A 26,718-nucleotide genomic window follows, 5' to 3' on the forward strand; every position below is an offset into this window, starting at 1 on the left:
AAGCTGTATTAAGTTTAATTCTGTTGGCTGCCAAAAAGCAGTTACTAGAAAATGGAAATCAAAGTCTAAACCAATTGTATTTGAAGTACTGAATATCATAACATTTATAAAAGAACTGCAAGATGGATCTTTAGAAAAGGGAAGGAGCAAATTACATAAAAATAAATGAAAATTGTGGGAACAATACATGCAGAATAATATTTTGGAGGAGGGATGAGGTTTAAGGAAAATCAAGAATCTAATAATTTGCATAATGTCAGACTAATGACAGTTACAAAAAAAGAAAAGATATGTAATGTATAATGTATGTAAAAGGAAACATGTTAATACGTTTTGCTTTCTTTTCTGTTAATTTATCTTTGCCTATGTCTTAAGTGATAATTTAATAAAGGCATTAAAAAAGAATATATGCAAGTGTAAAAAAAAATATTTTTATGTGAAAAAAGAATAGCAAGAAAGCTCCATGCTGTAGAGAAATGGAGCCCTTACTATGATCCAGAAGAACTGAGACTGATTATCAGCTTGGGCACTGAAGAAGCCAGGGAGAAAGAAATGTGAAAGAACAATTTTGACAGGTCACATACTCTGGGATGGAAGCAATTATGTCCTTGAGAAAGACATCCTTAGTGATGAAGATGTGTTGTAATCATAGACCAGATTACCAGTAAAATTACTAAGGGAAGTCAAAGTGTGCTGATATTTTGTGTGATAATGCATGTAACATCATCAGCTCCACCCATTTAAGGCATACTAAAAATTCTCCCTGATATAATTTTCCCTACCCGGTTCACTGCTGGCGTGATTCCATCCCCAGGGGGATAGTGCTGGGGGAACATAAGGATAAACTGTTCAACAGGATTATTTTCACTTTTCTTTGTGCAGTTGTATATCTCTGTGCATATTTAAGTGTTACCTGTATTGCTTAACTCAACCTTTTCTAAGTATTTTATTTATTCACTTTAAAAATCCTTTGATTGTCATCTTTTATGCATGTATTAATTTGATAAGACGATATGTATTACTAAAGGGTGACAAACTGCTGGCATCCATCCATCTCTAATTCAATAAGCTACTCTGCAGCACACTAACTTTTGTATTCATAATTATTTGGCTAATTAACATGAGTGAAACAGTAACAGGGAGGTCTCTCAGCCTAGAAATGTAGGATGGTGGCAGTTTATTAACATGAGTCAGGGGGTCTATATTAGAACATCAAAGTTTCAAAACTTTGAATGTTCTAATATCGAACCCTATTCAGCGAAAGCTGAAAACATTGAACATTCAAAACAGCAAATTTTTTCCTAGGGAAAAAATTTGCTGTTCCAAAACACATACACACAACACAAGCACACCAAACAGCAATCCACACACATACACCTAAAATCTTACACCTAACCCTACACTAAACTATGCACACATCACTAACTATCCACTTACCTTAACCCAAACCTTAATCCTAAGGTCCGACACTATCGCACACTAACCTCACCCACGGCCTAACCCTAACTCACCTACCCCACCCTAACCCTCACGTCCACACAATTGCACACATACCTAACCCACACCCTAACCCTAACTCACCTAACCCGCCCTAACCCTCACATCCACACAATCGCACACATACCTAACCTGCACCCTACCCCTAACTAACCTAACCCGCACTCAATCGCACACTTACCTGAACCAGACCGATAAGTTTCCACCACAGCGCTAAAAATACCAAAGCAACAGAAATGGACAACCAAATTCTTTCCCTAGGAAAAATTTTGGTTTTCTGTTGCTTCGATATTTTCAGCTTTCGCTGAATAGGGTTCGATATTAGAACATTCAAAGTTTTGAAACTTCGATGTTCTAATATAGACCCGAGTCAGGACATAAATCTTTTATGATGAAGAAAATTGCCAAACTTCCATGGAAATTTTTTTGTGTGTGGAAGTGTTCATTTAAAGTACAGTTACTGATGGCAAGCATAGCTCTCAAGTGTCCAGATTTTTGCAGAATGTCCAGATTTTGAACTCATATTTTTGATCTGTTTCTCATAAAATTGCAGTTTTCTGACAAATCACTAGCAAATCACTGAATACTGAAGTTAGAAAATAATGGCAGACATTTAAGTTTCAGATGTTATAGCCTCAGAAAACTCATGTTAATCCAAAACATGTTATTCTATCAACTTTCTAAGTTTGTAAGAGCAATAATTAGAAAGTGTCCCTATTTTTGGTCCTTTGTCCCCCCATTATTTGTGGCCTTGCCCAGATTTCTTGTTGTAAGAGATTGAGAGGTATGATGGCAAATGAGTGTTGCAAGGCACTAAAACTTGGAGATAGTGGTGTAAAAGGGTTCTAGGGACTTAGCCCAAAAATTCTGCTTGCTGAAGTGTTCAGTGTAATGGCTGTTCCTGGATGGTGATAATGAAAGCCCATACCCAGGGCCGCAGTGCATATTTCTTGCATGCTCTTGTGGCCAGGATGCACTTAAGAACTTGCCTAGTGATTCATATTTGTGTGACTTCTGTATAATTTAATGTGTGCGGCTTGAGGGACTATATCCCTGGCAGCCCTTCATACTGGCTGCCAGTGGTGAGATTCAAACTTCATCTGTATGCTACCATCTTTCTCCTTTTATATTGGTTGGCAGTGGTGCTGCTATTCAAATCCCATCTGGCAGTCAGAGGGCATTGTTGAGATTATATCACAATTAAAATTCTTAAAATATGGTAACACTAAAAATACTATGTAGATATATCTTATCTACCTCTTCTATCCTCTTGGGTGTCTTTGAAGAGTCCCACTTCACTGCAAGTTCCAGTAGCCCATTCCATGAGGTCATCCCCTCTCGCTGAAGAAGTACTTTCATAGTATAGTCTGCTGCCTTTGCCTCCTCCTCATCCTCATGCCACATATTTTCTGTTCTGTATGACAGTTTGCTACATCCTGAGTATGATCTTGTGTACCCATAACATGTTGCTCTTGTGTCTTCTGGTCTCCATTGAGGATAACTCCAATATGTCTGTTCTTTCTTTCCATTTTTCCTCCTCTATTGCACATACTGTAGTGATGGCATTCACTAAAGTCCTTCTAGAAGCCTAATGTCCTCTCAATATGTGGCCTCAAGATATTTGCATAGCTGTTAAAGTGTGGTCTGACCAGAGACAAGTAAAGTGGTAGTATTACCTCTTTGCTTCTGGAATTTACCCCCAATGAAGACACACCCCAACATTCTGTTTGCTGCTGGTGCAATAATCTCACTCTACCACTTGTGGTCAGCCCACTGTCACCATCTGTTCCACTTCACAACTGATATTTACAATAATGCTGTTGTGTTCCAAGTCCAGTACTTTACATCTACAGTAAACCTACCCCAAGTTCTGTACTTCTACCCATTTTGTCAGCCTTTTGAAAAACTTTACTATCTTCTAGCCATCCTTCATATCTGCACCTTTCCATGTGTCACCAGTGAAGATACTGATAGTGATCAGCACTCCATAATATGTATGTATAAACTGAATTGTCTGGAGAGTATTACAATAGTGGTGACCCTGCAGCAGTCTGTTAACTATTTCCTTTATTCTTGACACTGTCCATCTCACCGTAACGCTTGGAGTTCTACCCTCAAACCGTACTTCAGTCAAGTCTCTCAGTCTCTGTCCTTTTCCCAGCCCCTGCAGTTTTCCTTAGCAGATGCACATGTAGGACTAAATCAGAGGGTTTTTTTGTGAATTCCAGTGAGACTATATTCACCATCTATCTCCTGCCATGGTCTCCTGTAACCCAGTCATAAAACTGGATTAGGTTCCACTGACACCTTTTTTACTGGCATGAACTCATGGTGATTGTTGTCCTTTACAGAAAAAGGCTTTCCCAATAGGATTATTCCTGACTACCCACACCGCACATGTTTAGCATTCAAAGTCACCCCCAAAGCTCCCCCTTCTGCAGCAGACCCCACAACCTCTGACCTGCTAAAGCTGTCTGATTCCAAACTCTGCCTCACAACCTCAGCAGCTTCCCTGCCTCTCTTCCTCCCAGAAGACCCCACAATCTGTGCCATGCTAAAGCTGCCTGAGTCAATGTAATGAGTAAAGCACCTTACCTACCTCTCTTAGCCCCACCTCCTCCTCCAAGCACTGCTTCATTCCTTCTACCCCGTTCTGTTTCCCTTCTCCACCCTTTTATTTTTTAAACTGACTATCTCCCAGCTAGGCCTTCTTTCCTAAACTGTTTTCACTAACTTACTGTGCCCTCATTGTCATAATATAAGATGTTTTGGGCAATGGCTACTTTAATGGAAATGATTCAGCACAGAAGGTTACATTATGAGTTTGTGAAAAGATTCACCCTGTAGATCTGGGATTCATTCTTCTAATATATATGCACTTATCAAACTGGACATCTCTTAATAAGTCACATACCCAGATGTTGCTTTCTAGTGAGCCATGGAAAAATACTTGTGAACAGTGAGCTTTTCTGGTTAACAAATTAATAAAAAAATGAGACTTTGCTGTTTGTGGCTGTTTGCATCAATTTACACCTTAGGGATTCATATAGTACCACTCTTGAAGGATATGGGGGGTGTTACATGGACAAATATTTTAGAAAGTATCATGGGTTGCCATGTTTACAGATTGTTTACAGATGAAGATAAATAACTTCTGTCTGCATTCTAGCCTGCATTTTCCTCTTAACTTGTAAAAGGGAAGCCTTACTATTTATTTACAACATTGTAAGTTCTGATATGTTTACCATTGTAATTCTCACGTCTCATTCCAATGTGCTACCTACTTTTTGTGCTTGTATATACAGCTGGTCTCCCATTAGTTGTCTGTATGCAATATTCAGTTTACACAACTTATGACTTTTGTATTATATTTGTATATGACTTAGTCCTGATATTGCTGTATTATATGTCTATACTTTTTATGTTGTTTTTACTTGGTTCTTCCCAGGTTATGACTAAAAAGGGTCATTAGACCAGCACAACTACTCCATTAACAAAAGAAAACAAATACAGAGATATATATATAGATTTGATATAGCTATAAATATAGACAGATATAGATATATATTAAATTGCATGTGGACCTGGAATGAAGAACATGCAGAATCTGTGCAACATTTCATTTCAGAGGGAGTGCAGAATACAAGAAATATGAGTACCATAGACTGTACAGGCAAACAAAATGGTAAAATCAAACCATGCACAAGGTATACCCAAGAATTTATAATAAAGGGATGATTAGTACAATAACCAACAAACTACTTTATGCACCATAAGCTCAAAGCAGAAAACATGGACAAAGTGGGCCAGATTGCCCTTATCTGCCAGCACATTCTATAAATAATAAATGTTGCATGTTAAAAATGGTTTGTGCAAAACAAAGAGCAGGCATCTCAGAGATTGTAATGTCTTGTGATAGGGGGAGCTGCTTTAAAAAAAGTGACAAGGACAGACAGCAGGGCACAGACAATAGTAGTACATATGAAGGCATGAAGAGTTAAACAGAAGCAGCAAAATGACTAGGCAATAGCTTCAGGTGGTTTACAACATTAGATCCTTTTTTGAGCTTTGCTTAGGATGTGGCCTGTGGACCCAGACCCTCATGCCCTCTCCAGTTCTACTAGTAAGAGGATGACACTCTCAGCACAGATTAATCAATACAGGCTGGATAAACTGAAGCAGTCATCTCTCTGCAGTTTGGGAGGGTGGCCTAATGGTTAAGGTGTTTGCCTTACAACCACAATGTACAGGGTTTGAGTCTCCTAAGGGATAACTGACTAGGCTTAAAATGGCTTGCAAGGGCAGTTAGCCTAGTATGAATCTATGAAAGAGTTCTCCTTTCTTGCTACATAACTGCAACAATTAACTGTGGCTATAAAGACAGTGTGACAATTTTTGGAAATGTAATTTAGGGGAAAAGTGAAATAATCCTGAAGAAGATTTACTCACTGACTAGCGAGAACAATAAATTTAAAGCAAAATACTTGGTCTGTCTGGAGCTAGTTATAATTATAAAAGTACTATAAGGGACTAATCTTGAAGTGTTTTTTTTTCTTTTCTGTACGTTTAAAAATAAATGCCACATACTTGTTGTTTTTATTTCCTAATTTTCACCCCATCTCCCAGGTCTGTTGACATTAGGCTATTCCTACCCCCTCAGACCTCTGCATTAACCTTTTAAAAGTGTACCACGTTAAATTATAATGGATTACTACTCTGTTAGGTTCCTATCTTCGAGGAAGTTCTGCTGTGTAGGGAGCGGGTTCTTCTATGGCTACTGACCAGCCCAGAAAAATTAAAAATATAAATTGTGTCAGGATTTTAGCATCTGCTACTCTGACCAGAAAGGTAATATTCCCCCAATTAGTTTCTTTTTTTCCAAAACTCAGAGTGCAGTGCTTACATATGTCAGATTTCACTACTCATTATTCATCGGAGTTATCAGCATTATTCAGTCAGCATTCATTAAAAACTGTGTACAGCAAACATTCACCATATAACCCCAAGGGAGGGCAGTGCAGCCAAAGGTGTTCCACCCCTCCAAACTAGTGGCCTACATCCGTTTCTAAATTTGGAACGCCACGCTTATAGGCAGAAATCCAGTTGCTGCAATCAAGGATCGCCTACATTTTTAACGCAATGCAGGCAGATTTCAGTCTGCTACAAAAATTGTTGCTCTTGTTATGTTTTGAGAGGGGAAAAAAAATCATTCATATCCAATCACGTGTTATCAATGGTTAGCAGAGAATATCCAATCCAATGACACATTTGTGGGATTAAACAGTAGGTTCCTAGCAAAAGCACATCACAATTCAATTCAGCAGATTAAAGAAAATCAAACAGAATGCAAAGACAAAGGAACATCAGTTCCAAGGCACTGAAACGCATGCATGCTTTAGTGTCACACTTTTGTCCCGGTAAATCATATACAGCCCGATATACCGACCAGGGAACGGTCTAGATTACGGCTGTAATAACATCTTGTGGGGTTATGGTCTGTGATCACATCATGTCACATGCATATTCTCAACTGTTGTTGTACATATGAGGGTATCTGTACTAATTTAAATATTCACTGTAACCACATAAAATAAAGGGCTTTATACCAATATTTGTTATAAGCATGGTATACCCTGCACATCATTTCATGAATAAATAGCATTAAGCAAATATTTCAGATGACTCCTAAGTCACATGTAGTCTTCAGTATATTATGCAATAACTATTTTATAGACATTCCAAGTTCCAAATTTCTGACCAAAACAACAGATCTTCAGAGTCTCTGGCTTCCATCCCCAGATAATCCATTCACTTTATTGCTGGGGCAGTTCCTTCATACCACAGATATTCATTATTAATTGTATTGCCCTAATTCCAGTGCCAGTGTAAAATGACAAATGCATGTGTCATTTTCTGACATGATCGTACCCATAATGTCTGGAAGCAATGTCCAATCCTCACACCCCTCCTCCCACTGCTACCTCTGGGCAATATCCTAGCAGAATCCTTCTACCCCCATTCAGACCGAATAGCAGCACAGTGACTCCTTGACTATCCTTGTTTAGGCCAACTCTGCAGAAGAGTTGAGCTCATTCCCAAATATGGATCACCAGCAGTGCAATCCAAAAACCTTCCCACAGCACTAGACAGTTATCATACTAAACATTTTACACACCTTACTTTCAAATTTTCTAAAGAGAAACAGATTAATATTTATCCACTTCCATTTTATTTTTTAAATCTATGATTTTTCTTCTCTTGATCACCATGTTTCATAAGGCACTGATATCATAACTGCATTTTATGAAGTCACAAATAATGCATTTAGAGTGTTGGTATTTATAGAACAGACAAAATATAATACAGTACCTTGGTCTTGTGCTAAAAATAATGGGCATGAATAGTGCTGCAAAAATAAGAAACAAAAAAAAACAGTAGTCACGCTAGGAAATACTAAAGCTGCTAGGCACTTCAAATGCTGACAATGCTCAAATGCTGTAATATAAAACTAGCAAATCTAAAGGGGAAAACAGCACTGAAATACAGAAGCTCTTACCTTACATCCTGTAGCAGAATTACTAGTTAGTGCAGAGCGTCTCTACTTTTATAAGGTCGGTTTTAAATGCACAGCTGACACTTTCTGTTTAAAAGGCAGATGCACATTGGCAGCATTGCCATCTAGCATATTTAGAGCTCACACTATGAATAATTGGATATAATTAGAATTGTGAATATCCAGCCCTTATGGACAGAAGCGCAAAATGGTAAATCAAAGCGAAGGGGCTGCAATGAAAGTAAAAACCTTTGCATCAGACAATTAAGGGAAATTAGGAGGTAAAATGGACCACTTTAGTTCTCAAGTAAGGTGGTGACATGAACATAGTAATGAAAATGGAAGCCTATTTTAAATGCGAGGAGACAGAAAGGGATGAAGACATGGTTAACAGCAGAAGTACCACAGGGAGGTCTAAACAGAAAAAGAGAATGGCCCAATTGGAAAGGAGCAAGAACACAACATTTTTAATTACATTATTGAAAAAAAATACCAAGGTGAGATTGTATAATTAAGCAGAAATGGAGGAGTGTGAGAAGGACTCTTGAAATGAAGACATATATAGTAAGAAACAGAAGGTGAGGGAGGGTCAAACACACTGAAGGACAGAGAAATCCAAAGAAAAGGCTGTGGGTTTTCATCTTATACAAATATAAAAATAATAGTACAAAATAATAACTTGGATGTACTGTGTACCATTTAGCTATTCTGTAAAGAGTTGTCATTGTGATCTAATTTGCATTTAAATACTCCTTGATCAGAATAGCACTACATCTGATAAAGCAAACTTCAAAAACAAAGTAACAACTGTGAAAAAAAGATAGGTCCATACTACCAGATACAAGTAGGGATACTGTACGATCTCGCCACAGTGGCTCTGACTACATCCATCATATTTAATTAATTCCCTTATATAATCAGGATGACACTAGTTCAGGAAGGGCATGAGCTATATGCAGTCAGACTTCATAAAAGTTGGAACCCAAAGGAGAATGACAGCTGTGAAACTCCTGACATGGCATGATAAGGAATGAGTGAAATCACTTCCAGTATTACCTTTAGTAAAGACCATTTCACTGGTGTCCACTGTGCTCATACTGACACTCTGAAAAATACCATCTCTCTCGCTCAAGTTAAAGATAGTGTTTTTGTAAAGAAGGTTCCTGCAGTTAAGTTTAACTTCCCAAAAATGCAGCATCCTCCGAGTTGATTAAAGGAGGATGCAGGGGCAGAAAATTAAAAGGTTTGTTGTGGTTCTATCCTTTTCCAATACCTAACTTCAGTCCTAGGTGTGACAGTGACTATGGAGTCAGAAAATGTATTTTTGATCACCAGTTACATATTCAAAATTGCTTCTGAGGGGATTAGGACATTAATGCCTGGATTACAGTGAAGGTAAAGTCACCTTAAAGAAGATGTGTCTTTCGGCTTTTCCCGGTTAGGGGTTGCCACAGTGGAACTCCGGTCCACTAATGATTGGCAGTAGATTTTTACGTGCCGAGTTGCCAGCCCTGACACACAACCTTCAACGAAGGTACGCCCATTCACGCATGTCTCCACACAGAAGACGCTCTAGCTGAGAATCGAACAGGACAACGTCTAACTGTGAGGCGACAACGCTACCGCAGCACCACCACTGCAGTACCTTATGAAAGAAGATACACAACACAAACCTGACATGTTTTGTTTCACAGGCTGATGACAAATAATATATTGCATGTCTAGTGGATACCATCTTCCTCTCAAGTTAAAAGTATTACTTTTTATAGAAGGTTGCTGCAGTCAGTGATATAACTTCCCCAAGATGCAGTAACTTTCAAGTTAGTTAAAGGGGTGCAGTGGCAGAAATCCTGAACTGTTTCACAGAGAGGATTTAGACAATTTTAAACTACTCAGAAAGTAGATCCAATCTTGAGATACTAGATATGGATCTGGCCAGGAGATAAACAACATAATCATAATATGGATGATAGCAGAGTTCACAGCAAGGAAGGAGACTGTCCACTCTCATGCCATGAGACCAGACTCAGTAGTACATTAAGCCCATATTGTAGGGGAGTGAAGATAGAATGACCATCTTTATAGATGAAACATAAATCTAGAAAAATGATATAAAGATGTAGAAAACTGAATATAAAGCTAAGAAACTTGGGAAGCAGTGTGCAGTGTATAGGTTAGGGTTCAGGGTGAAGAAGTATACACAAACACACACACACACACACACACACACACACATACACACACACACATACACACACACACACACACATCATAGGTGCATAAATCAAAAAATGAAAACTCAAAGAAAGGGCAGCCCTGCCTACCTCAAAATTATTCTTTTGCAGAAAAGTGATGAATGCAATCAGTGCAGATCTTATCAGCAGAGACAACCTACGCAAATATTCTTTCTAGATTCAGAAATTTGTGTACTAGACATAAGGATGCTGTCATGACTGAGAAGGGGAAAGCAGTTTGCCACATATAGTATTAGACAAAGGTCAGGAAGTAGGGTAAGAGATCCTTGTCTGATACAAATCTGCATATTTTAGTATTTGCACAATTTTGCATCATATCAGCAGATCAAAAAGAGAAAGTATCTAAGGTTTTGTTAAAACAAGTTAGGGATTCAGTACATTGTGTAAAGTTGTACAGATTCAGTAAATAAGTGCTACAAGAACTATTAATGGCTGCCCAATTAATGTTGCACCAGTCTAGACTAGCCTTCATACTACTTAACAACAAAGACTACTGCAATGTTGTTGTGTCTTTCGGCTTTTCCCGGTTAGGGGTGGCCACAGCGGAACTCCGGTCAGCTAATGATTGGTAGTTGATTTTTACGTGCCGAGTTACCAGCCCTGACATGCAACCTTCAACGAAGGTACGCCCATTCACGCATGTCTCCACGCAGAAGATCCTCTAGCTGAGAATCGAACCGGACAGCGTCTTACTGGGAGGCAACAACGCTACCACGGTACCACCACCGCAATACAACAACAAAATATTTACCTTCAGTCTCTTTAGCAGAACTTGACACTGTATTGCTCTACAGAAAAATCAACTGCATGGAATTTCACAGCTATCTTCAATACACCCAGATGAATGTAGCCTACTTCATTCTACACCGACCATCCATATGTCTTTCCCAATCCCACTGATGAAGTGGTAAAAACTCTGCTCTAAAGACAAATACATTGTCTAGCAGGACAAACCATCAAATACATATGCTGAATCCTTATACTCATGCCACGTGGCCAAACTCCAGAACTAGAAGTGATCTGCCCTAAGACAGTCCAAAACTCAAAACATTTTCAAGAAAAATCTCCACACTCATCTTCTTAACACTAAGGTCTTTCATTGCACCTACTCTCCTGGCTCATCATTTGAGTTCCACCCCCCCAACACACAGTATTCATTCTCTCAAACCTCATGGGCTCTTCTCTAGTCTCTCCCTATGTGACCACTTATTTCACACTACTTATAGTGATTGTGCGCTTCTTACTTAATATTTCTTTTGAGAATATTGCTGCAATTGCAATTGATAAATTTGTTTTTAGGATTACCTCCTTATGCTATTGCATTGCCACTGTGTTCACAATGGCTGTATTTATCTTCAGATGATGCTTTCTTGTGTGTAGTGCTGCACAAGTTGATACTAGTTACTTTTGTATATATTACCGTCTCGTCTATACTGGATCTGTAATTACTATACTTCAAATATAGTTTGCACTCACAGAGTCCCTGCTATAATCTTTTTGTATGTTTATCTTTCACTAAATGTTTTTGGAGATTTTTCTCCCTAGGCCTCCATTGAAATGGGGTCTTGCATGACTCAGAAGGACCTTCTAGATATCCAAATGCAAATAAATAAATACAATAAATAAAAGTGTGTGCATATCACGTGGTTTGCCTTTCACTAGCTGGTACCTGGAAGCTTTTTTGTTTAGACACACCAATACTGATCATTCTAAGAACAAACAGATGCTACCTGCTAGCAAACAACATGCAGCGGCCAGTGATAGAAACCAGAAATTATGTTTTGCGATATCATAGAAACTCAGCAGGTGACTGTAGGCATTTACTTCACTAAAGAAAAAGAACACTGAATGTATAAATCAAGGTCAGGGTGTGACCTACTCAAGCAAAGAAAGGACCAGCATAATAAAATAATTATCGAATGAGAAAAAGCCAAGCAGTACATCAGAAGTGATATTAAATGCCAATAGATCAAAATGTTATGAAGTAGTAATGACAGAAAAACAAAAATGAGTACTGTTGGCAGCTACCTTGCAATTAACAGCTGGGGACTCATACACACATAGCATTTAAATGCACTAGAGCACTGACAGCAATGATAACCACCATGAGCTTGACATAAGAACATTTATAATGTTGGTCAGAGATATAAATGATAATGTTGTTACTGTCTAGGGCACCATAAGCATTTATAGATATAGCAATAATATAAAATAATGCATTTCTAAGCCACATGAAATATTTATTTATAAGCATCAGCATCTGAAAATACTCATTAGAATATGAACATTTCACAGGTTAACTTTAATCAAAATACTGCTTCTGGTATTACTGGCTAAAATATCTGGTAATATCAAAATTGGCCTCTTTTTCACTGGAGTGCACAGCATACAAACATATCTGACATGTAAAATTAACAAAACACGTCCTAGTTGCCTTTTCTAGACTTTAGGAATTTACAATCTGCTACAATATTCTATTTTTTATTTAATTTGTTTATTTTGCTTTACATTTTTGTTGAAAAGTATATTTAATACTAATAACAATATCAATTACTGCTTATGAAAAAAGGAAGCATGGGTCAAACAATTAGGTGGTCTCTACAGTAATGATTTTAGTTCCAGGATAATTCTCACTCTGAATATTAAAAAAAAAACAGATACGAGGTAATGCTACCGCATCATTCAGTAATTAGTATGGGAAATTGCATTAAAAGAAACAAAACTACTAATATCTAAAGTGATTTTAGAGCTCTTCTTTTTAATTAATATATGGGCTACCATTACCTAACAAAAATATCAAATAAATTGCAATAGTTTAAACATATTATTGTATAGACAAATTCGGAATTTTATTGGACGTTATATTTGTTTTTACATTTTCTCAAGAAAATTCTTATTTCATATACTGAATACATGTAAATATTTGTGACAGATATCTACATGTATTCAGTATATGAAACATACAAGCATGAAACATGTTTCATACAACGAACTTATGGTTTACAGTAATGATCCACAGAAACATTTTTGTGATACAGTGAAAATACCTAGTCACATGTTTACATAAAGTTATGTCAAGTTTCAGTACTTGTATACAAGGATTTTAAACAGATAAATAGAAAACAGTAAAACAATTAACAAATAGCTTTAAAGTTAAAAACCTAATGCAAAATAGTTAAAACATAAAATACAGAAATATTAATATTATCAATAAAGTACTAAAACCCTTAGAAGTATGAATATTAAAGTAACAACAAATTTAAATCTCTTTTTCATTAAAAAACTTAGTGTTATAGAAAGAGAGAAAACCATGTTATGAATAAAGCAAAATATATAAAAATAAATATTATGACAATTTAAATGAATTTATGATATGTACTCACAAAACTACCAAAACTCTATAAAGATTTGAAAACAGCAGTATACTGAAAACTATTTACAATTCAATATCAGTTTCAAAATAACTGCACATACAAAGACATTAATGGATGATAAGCAAAATTATTTATATTCCTTAGTCATCAAATAATACACAAAAGAGACACTATGAGCCAATCACATATTGACTCACCAAAACCCAGATCAACAGTCATTTTTTTCCAAATCTGGACAAAGCATGGATTCTGCAGTATGAGGTATTTGTAACTTTCTTGAACCTGAGTTCAAGAAATTTTAGCCCACTGTTCATTATGCAGTTTTGTTTCCCATCATATTCCTGAATCAAATATCAAGACATCCTGACCATGGACTAAAAACATCCACCCACAATATGTTTAAAAGGAGATGCTTGGGGAGTACCTGCACATTGACGACAGAAGGCACAATGACAGTCATCTCCAGTGTCACCATTGTCCGTAGATACCTATGTCTTCGTAGTGACATGTCCAGGATAGCAATAAACATCTACACTGTGTCTGATTTTATTGTTTGCAGCTCTCAGAGTGTGAAGCTTAATGTGCAATTATTGCAGTTATAGAGCCTCATAACTGACACAAGGTGAACTTGTCATCCTCACCAGCAACCCATTCTTTCCTGAATGTAATGCCCTCACAGAATAATTCAAGCAACAAGCAAAACCTCTGAGATACAAAATATATTTTGATTTGTGATATACAGTACATGGTGATGTCTAGTTATCCATCATACATTGTACATGTGTGAGACAGTGAAGGGTATCCTGAAAGCTGATGTCACAAATATGATGCAGACACACATAGGTGCATGCCCAACAGGCAAAATGAAGGAAATAAAACATGTAAAAAGATGTATAAAAAGCACTGTACAGAAAAAAACAACTTACAAAACATTCTTCAAATAAAAGCAAACAAGAAAATAATATCAGATTTAAATCAACTTTACAAACACAATGTGGAGCAGAAAAAAGACTAAGGTAGCCTTATGCTGCCATTTTTGAAGCTGAGTGATATGTCTGATAATTAGATGCCTTGAGAAAGAGCTGGACTCAAAAGCTTTGATATTTTATTTTGTGTCCTTTAATAATAAACGTTTATTTGATGGTTGAAGATCCCGATTTGTGTTTTTGTGGCTTCTACATTTGATTTGTCAGTGAATTTCATTTAGCTGTTATACAACACATTTCACGTTTATTTTAAGTTATAATAACCTTAGTGAATGATTATCTGTAGAGGCTGAGAATTTCCTGTCCTGTGATACAGTAAGCTTTGCTGTAGCTATGGCAGCAAGCAGCTTACATTAGCCTAAGCAGTGATGGATCTATCATTCACCCGTTCCTTTCGGCATTCAGGAGACCCTTTCATTCAGAATGTTAGGAAAATAAAGTAGGAGAGGTTCTTTATGGCATAGTAAAGGCATACAGAGTGAAGAAAATATAAGGCAGTCAAAAGAAAATAGTGGATGATATGCTAATGTCATGGCACGTGGGAAAACAGCTGTGTTGTATCACCAGTCCAGTTTCTGCCACATTCATTATCTTTACTATAATACTGCCATGCCTCTTCTTTGGCTGGAACTTTTGTAGTGTCACAGATAGGACACTCTACTTATAGTACATTGTTCAGCACCTGGAGTCTCCCAGAATTCCACACTTCCCACTGCCCAATCACTGTTGTCCTTCTACCTTCATAGATCGTACACCTTTCTGCAGAGGATGGACACATCATCTGGACATGGGTTTCTAATTTCCATAATTAATTTCCAAGTCCCCATGTACACTAAAACTTCAGATGAGATCAAAATGAAGCAATCAAAGGGCTCTGTAACAATGAACCTGATATACTCAAAAACTGCTTGCCATTAATGTCACTACATTATACAAATAAATGAAAAATAGCAGCAACATAGACAAATGAATGCATGAAGGTGAAAAATACCATGCCATCTATCAGTACGTAATAGTACTATCTTACCTTTGAAGGAAGACAGGTAATAGACAAGTGTTAAATGCTGTAAACCACAAGAAATAAGTATCCTCACCAATTAACTCTCCCAGTAAATTGTAGCAAATTTTAAAAATGAAAAGAAAAACTCAGTTCTAGTTGATGTGCCACTTGTGAGTCCAGTCTCACAATGAAATACAATCCCTTTGGAGCACCGGTAATTATGCTGCACAGCTGAAAGAAAAGACAGACATACAGATCTTGTGTAGAACATCAAAATACCAAAGAGCTGTGGAGTCAGTCTGCTTTTATAAGGTTGGTTCAGCTGACTAATTCTGTTTGCAAGGACTATTACAATGTCACATCACCCTATAGGACATTTGTGAGACTCCAGCTGGCTAGCTGGATATAATTAGAATGATGCTATTTTACCGAGCATCAAACAGATCTAAATGATATATTGCAAAGTGTGCAAATACAGCCTATGGCAAACAGTGCATTTTTCAAAATTTTGTTTTACATTTTTGGGCACCTACAAACATGAACAGACTCACTCTGTCTATGATTTGTTTGCATTTCCTCCCTGGAAGTAGGAAATACTATTTATTGTTTAACAAAGAAACATAATCTTGCAGATATTAGGCAGTCAGTGTAGGCATACTTCTAGGTACAGTTAAGGAATGCTCAGCACAGAAGGGGCTAGCAGAGTACAGGGCTGTGCAGAAAGCAGTGGGTAGGATATCAGACAGCTGAAGTGTGACTCACAAGGTCTTTATAAGGTATCACTGGAGAGATATAACTACCCCTGCCTAGATCCTAAAATGGCTGCTGATGCACTGTCTTGATAAAGAGATATTGATATAAAATTTGGCCTAGGTTTTACCTTACTTATTATAGCAACACTGTACTTAGTAGCAGTATTTCCAGCATCCTTGAACAAGACTCCACAGATGAGATGCCAGCATTTACAATGTTCTGCTTTTACCCAGTTTTTCAGTGAGCATATGTCCATGCCAAGTCACATAAAGAAATGTAAACTGAGTAATTCAGAAGATAAGCAACAATGTAACTCCTTTTCAGGGAGAGTTCTCCTTTTTGAACGTTTTACACTATACTTCCATCTAACAGCCCACCAAATGTTGAATGCCCTGTCTTCACTGAAATTACTAATTTATCATGCAGTGTTGTACTGTCGTTCTTTTATTAAAGGGCCTGCCATAGGATCTGGTAATACAGAAACAGACCACCTAGTTTGCATAATATGCTATTCCATGGATTCACTGCTGCTGTCAGATGTCATCTTGAACTAGGAAAAAAAATAAGTGAATTAACAGAAGATGGCAGGCGTGCTGAAAGGAAGCAGAAGGGAAACAAAGCATGAAAAGGTCCACCACTCAGTTGCAACAACAGCTATGCAGCTCACACCCCCTTCCTTTTCACTTGTCCTCCTATCTCATCATCTTGTGAATTCAACTGAATATTCTCGAGTAAGTCACTCCAGACCCATGTCAACTTCTTTGCAGAAAAGTATCTTGCCAAGTAACGTATTGTCTATTCCTCCTTCCCTCCATCTTTACTCCTCTTCTAAATATTCTCTGATAGTACTGAGAATCCACATCAAGTCCCCAGGCCCTCTCCTTTCCTTCTAAATGTATACATTCCATTAAACTCACTTTTACATCTGACATCGTACCACTAGCCTCTTAACCATTATATTGGCTCACATCAACACGCTCCCAACCAGATGGATGCCCTTATATGTTACACAGCACTGCAAATGTGTCTGAGACTATTTTTTTTTTGTCTCAAGCTCATTTTAGTACAATCAGTAAGTAAGCTTATCCTGCTAACAATTTCATTATATACAAATCAGATACAAATAAGCCAAGCAGGACTGGCCATTGGCCCCAGCAGCAAAGCCTCTCACACTGCACTGGTTACTGACTTCTTGCTAGACAACGTTTCTCTAATCATCGATTAAGCTGGCAATTGTCTGAATGTCTGCCATTCATTCGGCACTTTGTGTGTTGCTGCATAACACAGTAAGATGTTATCATTTGGAATTCTGATTAGTTTACAGCAGAAAAGGTTGGGTGGGTGGCCTAATGGTTAAGGTGTTTGCTTTACAAACACAAGGTGCAGGGTTTGAGTCTCACAAGGGATAATTGGCTAGGCTTAAAATGGCTTGCAAGGGCAGTTAGCTTAGTACTAACCTATGAAAAGGATATTGTTCTTTTAGTCTTTAGTCTGAATGCTAATAATGATTGTTTCATAAAGATCTACGGTTCACTGCACACTAAAAACGTGTGTTATCAGAAATATAATTGTACTGATCTTTGGGAGTTACACACTGTGCACAAGGAGTCCCAGTAGTACCTTCTCAAGTCCCAGTTACACAACACTATCATCACACCTGCTTCACAAATGAAGTTAGCAACCACCATATCTGCCTCCAGCATCATTCCAAATTACAAACTCCATAACATACAGAATTTATTGTTCCAGTCATTAATCTTGTCAGTGTACCATGATCACTTGTAGTGGGCAAATCAAAATGCTGGGAGTATACCTAATGCCATAGAGATGCCACAATACTGCATGGCACTCTTCCTCCTTTATCTATCTCCAGTCCAAATCCAGTAATCCTAATAAACTTATTTATCCCTACAAGTATCCTAATGTAGCATTTAAGGTCAACTGTACTTTAATTTACACACTAAAATCAGCTCAAACTATCATATAGATTTAGTAACCAACTGTTTCCGAATGCCAGATATTCAGTTGGTAAAAATATAGTTACCCCAAAGCTGGAATACTCTCCCACTGACAGTGAAAATTCCAACACCATCATATAGATAAATAAAATCTGATCTGTAGACTCATAGATCTAGCTGCAAAGGAACAGATCACTGCAGCTGGTATTTATTAATATAGCCTTCTATATTAATCTGTGAGCAATCCTACAGTTTTTCACTATCGTCTATTAACTTTTGTTTCTAAATTTCTGCCTTCTTCTAGTTTTGCTTCTCTGAGCTTCTCTTCATCAACCACAGCCTCAGTGCTGCAGGACATGATGGCTGTCACATCATAACCCTGCAACATCCACCCTTCAATCCAAACACTGCTGAGGTAGCTTTTCACAAACATGCAACTGCCATCTGGAACTCACTACCACCAAATATATAAATATGTACATATATATATATATATATAGAGAGAGAGAGAGAGATACAGAGAGAGGGAGAGAGCTGAATCAACCTAACCTCATTCAGAATGCTGTTAACAGTGCAATTCAGATGCACCAACAAGCTACCTTAGCACCAACTGTCCCCTCTCTTACACTGTATAACATTCTTTTTAAGAAGTTGCTTTGTAATCCTTAAGGTATGGAATATCATGGCAAGCTCATTTCTACTGTACATGTGCTGGCAGTCAGTGAAGAGGATTTGCTAGCAGATAGTACAGAGGATTAAGGCTTTGAGCTGTTAATGAGCTGTTCCCTGTGGTGTAGGTTTGTTTCCCTTTAGCCTTCATTTGCCTATTGTGTGACCCTGATCAAGTCACATAACCAGACAGTACTTAGAGGCAATCGGGAATTTGGGCTAAGCTCCTTAATAGTCTACTGGACTGCATGCTTAGCTACCTAGGAACCTATATACCTATACATTACTTGCTGTACATCTATGGATAAACACTTGTTGTGTTCCGAGTAAAATATTTATCACACTTCTTTAACTTTGGACTAAATTTTATTTATATCTGTTGATTTCTAAGTTTTATGTCTGTGGCCTGGATCACATCCAAAAAGGGTCATTTAACCAGCCCATACATCTGGTTTAAGGATGCTAAATAAATAATATGGCTGCCAACATGATAACATAATGTAATAACTAATACTCCCTGCTTGTACAGAGTGTAGCCTGTCTGCTATCATAAAAGAAGGGGGTATACTCTTATAAGTGTGAGCACTTCAGATTTTGTTCTTTTGACAGGCCTGTGCAGTTATCGGAATCAGGCTGCCTTGCATATCTATGACATGCATAATTCCAAATCATGCAATTACAAAAAATAAACTGTGAATAAGAAACAAAAAAGCAAATGTCATATCTTCCTGTAATGTCATTCAAGTGTTTTTACAGGGGATGTCCCCCATTCTACACTCTGATATGGGGTGTACATCCCTACTTCTTAAATATAGTAATTCTGAGATCACTGTGCCTCAAAGTACAGAGGATAATCTGAGCAGTTTCAAACTTGGTATACATATACACACACACACACACACACACACACACACGCACATACATCTATAGCTATATATATATATATATATATATATATATATATATATATATATATGGGTCTACTTCTATTCGCTGACAGCCCATTTCACTGAAACCCATTTCGTTGACAGCTCATTTCATCGACAAACATTCTAGGTGGGGGGCTGCGCCCCACACACACACCCCCAATGAGGGGGGCTGTGCCTCCCACACCCCCCAACTATATATAACAACTCCACAGTCGCACAACAATGGGGAGGGGGGCAAAACCCAGGTTTTTGCCTTGAATACTTTTGTCAATGAAATGAGCTGTCAACGAAATGGGTTTCAGTGAAATGGGCTGTCAGCGAATAGAAGTAGACCCATATATATATATATATATATATATATATATATATATATATATATCCCTCTTTTTATTTGAATAGTTTCACTGCTTCATTGATCACAGTTGTGGCCCTTATGCTTATTAGATCAAAAGAGGTCATTGTGCCCCTCTACTCATCACTCATCAGACCCATCATAGAGTACAACGCCCCATTTGGGATGTACCTTACAAGACACCTGCAACAGCTGGAAGGACCACAGAAGTACCTCACCAAGAGGATCACTAGCCTCAAACAGATGCCCTATGCAGCTCGACTGAAGAAACTCCAGCTGTACTTGGTTGCATACCGCCTACTCAGAGGTGATCTCTGCCTGACATACAAGGCCATGTCCAACTCAGAATTTATGAACATGCTCCACCTAAAGAAAACCATATCCTCTCGAGCCACACACTCTAGGGATCTAAACCTCACCGCAACAATAAATAGGACATGCTGGAGGGATACATTCCTGTCCCAGAGACTTCCCATGCTTTGGAACAAGATTCCAATCTACATTAGGCAGAGCTCCTCACTAACACTCTTCAAGAGAAACCTTGACGAGTGGATGGGAAACAGAAAGTTTACCCCAGGGATCACTTCAGCGGCTCTGCTGGACAGACGCACAGGGAACTTATCTAAGGGGGCGGCAAAAGCAAACACATTCTGGCTAGGCTTATAAATGCCTTTGGGCAGATAGCCTAGTACCTACCTATGAACCTATAATAGGCACTCCTGAAACTGGGTCTTGCACATTAAATTTAACTGTGCCCAGACACAGAACTGTATTAGTTTTCTGTGGCAAGGTCTATGTTATGTGATACCAAGGTGTTATTTTTTTATCTGATCACTAGCTTCTGGGAGCTTGGAAGCCTACCCCACAGAATTTTCCCATCATTTCTCTCTGGAATAGGAGCAAAGCTACCTGACTGGCTTATTTCCTGGAAATGCACCCCAGTGACACCAATGCAGCCACCCTCTATTTTCTGATACATGTACGGAGTTCAACAAAATGCTACACAGCCTTGGTAGAAGTTCCCCAAACACTTGTGATAACTCTGTAAGTATGTGGAGTAAAAACTCCTCCAGCCATTCTGCCTTGGCACTTCTTTTATTGTGTGTCTACAGTTCCTCAGTTTCTGTCTTCAGTGTGTACTGCAGAGCCAAATCATGGTTAAATGGGGCCCTAGGCAGAGCAGTCAATTTGCCCCACCTGCACCCCCCCACACACACACACACACACACACACACACACAGCAGCCATCTCAGTGTCCCATTACTTGGTTATTTCTCCCTAGTTCCTTAAACACTGTTCAAACCTGTCAGTGTACATAATATTTTCTTCTTTACTTCTACAATGATTACAGATATTTGGATTTAATTTAAAACTTTTATTTTAAATTTTATAGCACAAACACTGATAGTCATTTGCTAAACAAAACAATACAGATTCACAATGAAAACAGACTTGGCATGAACAACAGTAAACCTCTCTGCCCTTGAAACTCACATTCATTGAAACTGCATTAAAACCCATATTTATAGAAAATGCACCTGGCCAGTGGTGGACTGTTTATCTTTCAGCTGTTTTCAGACCATAGGTCCCTTGCACACATGGTTAGAACCATGCAAACACGCATGTGTTCTTTTATTCACCTTCTTGATTGTATTAAATTATATTCCTTGTTTAATACAGCACCACTTGTTAGAGTGTGTTTTAAATTTGTAGTTTTGAGCATTTTTCCAGTAACAATAAAACAAAACATACAAACCAATAGAGACAAAACTACCCATTTCAGAATATTTCAACCATAAAAGGCCACTCAAATTTCTGTCTATACAATCCACTGATATCATACAGGGTATGCACACTCTCTGCAGAAGTAAAAGTCATATGATTAATTCCACGTTAAAGAGAACTATAACTAATGAAGAGATTGCTGTTGGCATTTAATTTTGCATTTCAATGTTTCATCTACAAATTCAGTGCCTGCTGCCCTTGAATAATAAATTGCCTATCTTACATTAACAAAAACAAAAACAAAAAAGTGGTGTGCTGGTAATATTGCAAGAGGGAATGCCTGGCAAACCAACAACAGTTTCATAGTTACTAAGCATCTCATCCAAAGGAGGAGACACTCAGGTGTACAACATTCCCACCCCTCTTAAATTACACAGTAGTGTCAGCAATCAGTCTACCTGTTGTGAGAAGAGAACTCACATCCTTATGCACCAAAAGAAAAGTCTGCTAACTGTTGCACCACTAACACTGAGCAACACAGTTTTGAAACTCTGTGTATGACATTGACAGATTGTAATCCTCAGTGATCAACAAAAAAATAAAATAAAATAAAATTAGAGGAGACCTGACAATTCGTGTGGAGGTTTAAGACACTTGCCTGCCTTTAGTTATTAAGCTTCAGGGTTTGCCTCTGAGCAGAATTCTTTAACTAGACAGTGCTCCTAAATGGGGCAATACACCCCCCCCCCGCGCACGCACGCACACACACACACACACACACACACACACACACACACACACACAAACACACACACACATATATATATATATATATATATATACACACACACACACACACACACACACACACACACACACACACACACACACACATATATATATATATATATATATATATATATATATATATATATATATATATACACACACACACACACACACACACACATACACACACACACACACACACACACACACACACACACACACACACACACACACAAACACACACACACACTATAAAGGGAAGAACTGTACACTCACCTCTGTATCCCCAGTTTCCCTGCAGGGGTTTAGATGACAAGAGGAGGTATCAAGGCTTATGGAAGTCACAAGGCAAGGAAGTTCTCCTGCAAGGTCCCAATGTGTGCTGTGTTTATGGAAGGATCCCATGGGGGGTTACTTATTCAATATATATATGTTTTTACTTTTATGTTGAAGCTGGGTCCTGCCAACCAACCTGGGCTGTAAGGCAGGTGTCCAGGTCACCTAGTGCTGGATCTGTCTCTGGCCTGTCCTTATGCATTTTTTTGTTTGTTTATTTTATTTTCCCATTCAGCAACTCAAAATCTGTTCTCCAAAAGCCTAAGAAAATTGTTTTGTAACTGGCTTCCTTTCCAGCTTTATGAATCAGAAATAAAACTGTCATATGGATAGTGATCATTCCTAATAAGCACTAAATGGGTACTTCAGCATCACATCCTATATTTTTTTCACCAGACTAGAATTGCATACCAGTTAACTGGAGCAAGCTGCCATGAGGTCTGCAGTGGAGTCCACTAGAAAACAATTAAGAAAGTTCACTGAGCTAGCTGCGCCCTACTTGGTGAGAATTAGGTCTCATGATCCTTTCCAGCAGGCAGTGCTATCAGTTGCTATCTACCTTAAGCATGTATAGGCACACAGCATTTGTAAATAGAGTCCAGAGCTCTGCTTATGTGCTGCTTTACTCACTCTGTACTCCTACATGCTTTGCGCCTAATGTGTATATAATGAGGATAATACATCATGTACATGCCTGTCCTGGAAATCTACAAGCCCAAAGGAACAACTGGCCAACATCTATTCAGCTACTCTGTTGCCCTAGCTTGGAACAAACTTCCTCTGTCTATCAGAACTATATCCAATACTCATAACTTCAAGAAAGCTTTAAAAGAAACCCTACTGAACTCATGGATCTGTTCCTGCCAAAGCCCAACCTAACTCTCTGACTGTGTTGTTCCTCAATACTCTGAGTCTTCTAATCCTTTGCCCAACCTTTTAAACCACTCCAAGTAATTTATGCATTACACTACCTATTTTTCTGTTATCCTTTCTTCTCTGTACAGGTACTGCCATAGTCCACTTCTTGGTTTTATTTTGATTTCATATTTCTTTATGCCAGAGCTTGCTGATTTATTTTGCTTTGTACTGTATTCTGAGATTTAAAAATACTATACCCACCACAATTTGTCTTCTATTTTTATTCACCCCACTGCCTGCTAATTGATTAATTTATTCTTGCGTTGTAATTAAGATTGTATTGGTATGTACAGTTTCCACAGTATTAGAGTCTGTCTTATTTTTGACATAGTCTGTAGTTGTACTTATTGTTATTTCTGCTTGATAAGTGGTCTGTCTGGAGTTTTTCTTCCCGGGCCTCCTCTGAAAATGGGCTCATGCTCAGTTGGACTAAGCCAGTTAACAAATGTCAAAATAAAAATAAATAATAGATAAACATGTTCAGGTGTATATATGATACTCTTCCTCTGCTGCAAGCACAGAAAACTGAATAGGTGTCATTAGTAGATCATTATTTAATATCACACATTACACAGCATTTCTTCAAATGCCACTATTTATCAAACCAGACTGCCACTACTGCCTTTCAATCCAAACTCTGTACTGTAGCATCATTCAAGGCCAGTAAGCATTTATTGTACCATTGCACCTGAAACCCACCATTATAATGTTCCTTCTGCATGTTGCTTCATGCTCTGGACTAGCATATAGCCATGCTCAGTAATATGTCTTACGGGTAATAATAATGGCTCTACGTCATCTTACTGAAGGAAAACTATATGAAAAATAAGAACTCAAAAAAAAAAAAGACCAATATAATAAATTATCTAAGAGCCACAATCTCAGATATCAACAAACACACAGCTGAATGAAATCACTTTGAAATCTACAAATCGGAACAATCATGTAAGAAAAAATTAGTAACTGACTAGCAAATAAAATGTTTTTGTAGATACAAGCACTCCCCAGCAGTAACAGGTGCTATCCCACAAAATGACAGGGGATAGCAAAAAACACAGTACTGCCTACTGCTCAGAACTGTATTCCCTCTTGGACGGAAGCACTAAGGCATCCATACTGATCCAGTCTAAGCATAATGGCAATGATACTAGAACTAAACCTATATGTTGGAACTACCACATTAAACTCTATAACAAAAAGAAAAAGCTCCTGGTCATCACCAAATGATGTGTATTTCAACATTATAAAAGGGATTAAAACTGGTAAGTCTTTCAAATTTACCATTAGGAAACATAAGGTCAACTGTGAGCTAATTTAAAAGACAACCAAGAAGCCTTTTCAGTGATATTAGGAAGCTTAGAATTAAATTACAATTCTGTACTGAGTGTACCTCCAGTGGTACATCATTCTCTGACCCAAAGACACTGCTAATATTTTTGTTGTCAAACTTTCTTCCAACTCCACTTCATCCATCTTCCCCTCCATTCCCTGTCACTCCCCCTCATGATCAATTTGGACCAAGCCTTTTTGGCATTTTTCAAAACTAAAAACAGTTCTTCCATGGGTCCTGACTATATCTCTGGATGTCTGCTGATAAACTTAAAGTCCCTGCTGAGCAAAAAAACCCTCTATCAACTTTTCAACCTCAGTTTCTCCAGTGGTCATCTCCTGGAGGAGTGGAGAATGTCAGTTTTGGTGCCCTTATATAAAGGTGGCCCTTCTGCTGACCCTGGTAATTAAAAACCTATCAGTCTTATGGATTCAAATTCACTATTTTTTACTTTTTATTCACATAGACATAAATCTCATTCTAGACTTGATAGAATATATGTGTCCCATGATTTGATAACAAAAATAGGAGGATTTAAAGTCATAAATTGCCCTCTATCAGATCACAACGCATTCGTTTTTGAGAAAGACCTAATACCAGTTCATTCAATTCCTATTACTAGAATACCTTCATATATAACAAAATTAACAGAGTTAAAAGAGTTTTATGAAAAAGAAATAAAAACCTTCCTTGAAATAAATAATACTGAAGGTATATCAGAAATATATATATATGGGATGCCTTAAAAGCATATAGCTATTGTAAAGTCGTATCCTGGTATATTAATATAAAGAAATCATGGAATAAAGATATGGTAGACCTTCAGAATAAAGCAGACAAGCTTAAATTAGAAATACAAAAAGGTAATGCAGATCTAGTACCAGAACTTGTTCAAACTAATAATAAATACTCTGAAATACTACATCATAAGATTATGATTAATCTAGAGAAAATCAAATTAAATTCTTATTCTATAAATCCTACTTACCAGAGACAACTAGCAAATAGAACAAAAAGTATTATTAAATCTAAGTAAATAAAACAGCTATATAACCCCACACAAAGAAGAAAGTTAGTGATTTAAATAGCATTTTGGAGGCTTTTAGACTTCATTACAATACACATAATCCCTTGAATCCTCAAGACTTATCTTTCACGGATATTAAATTATACCTCAACAAAAATATTCTAAGCTAACACAAGAACAAATAAATAGTGTAAATAAATCAATCACCATGACTGAATTAAAATCTCAAATTAAAAAAAACTAAAGATAAACAAAGCCCCTGGTCCA

At 37.6% G+C, this 26,718-nt stretch overlaps 1 protein-coding gene across 2 annotated transcripts in view; it reads right to left on the reverse strand.

Moving 5' to 3' along the window:
* Positions 1 to 26,718, reverse strand: part of LOC122799227 (myosin heavy chain, skeletal muscle, adult-like) — a 446,467-nt gene that overhangs the window by 317,648 nt on the left and 102,101 nt on the right. Inside the window, exon 2 of one of the 2 annotated variants that reach the window (XM_044068148.1) lies at positions 7,867 to 7,903. The exons of the other annotated variant lie outside the window; for it this stretch is intronic. The gene's annotated coding sequence lies outside the window, so the exon portion shown is untranslated. The remainder of the gene's footprint in view (positions 1 to 7,866; positions 7,904 to 26,718) is intronic. 2 annotated transcript variants of the gene reach the window in all.

The sequence above is a fragment of the Protopterus annectens genome, chromosome 4.part0 (genome assembly GCF_019279795.1).
Source record: "Protopterus annectens isolate FY-2018-M chromosome 4.part0, PAN1.0, whole genome shotgun sequence".
Taxonomy (NCBI): Eukaryota; Metazoa; Chordata; order Ceratodontiformes; family Protopteridae; genus Protopterus; species Protopterus annectens.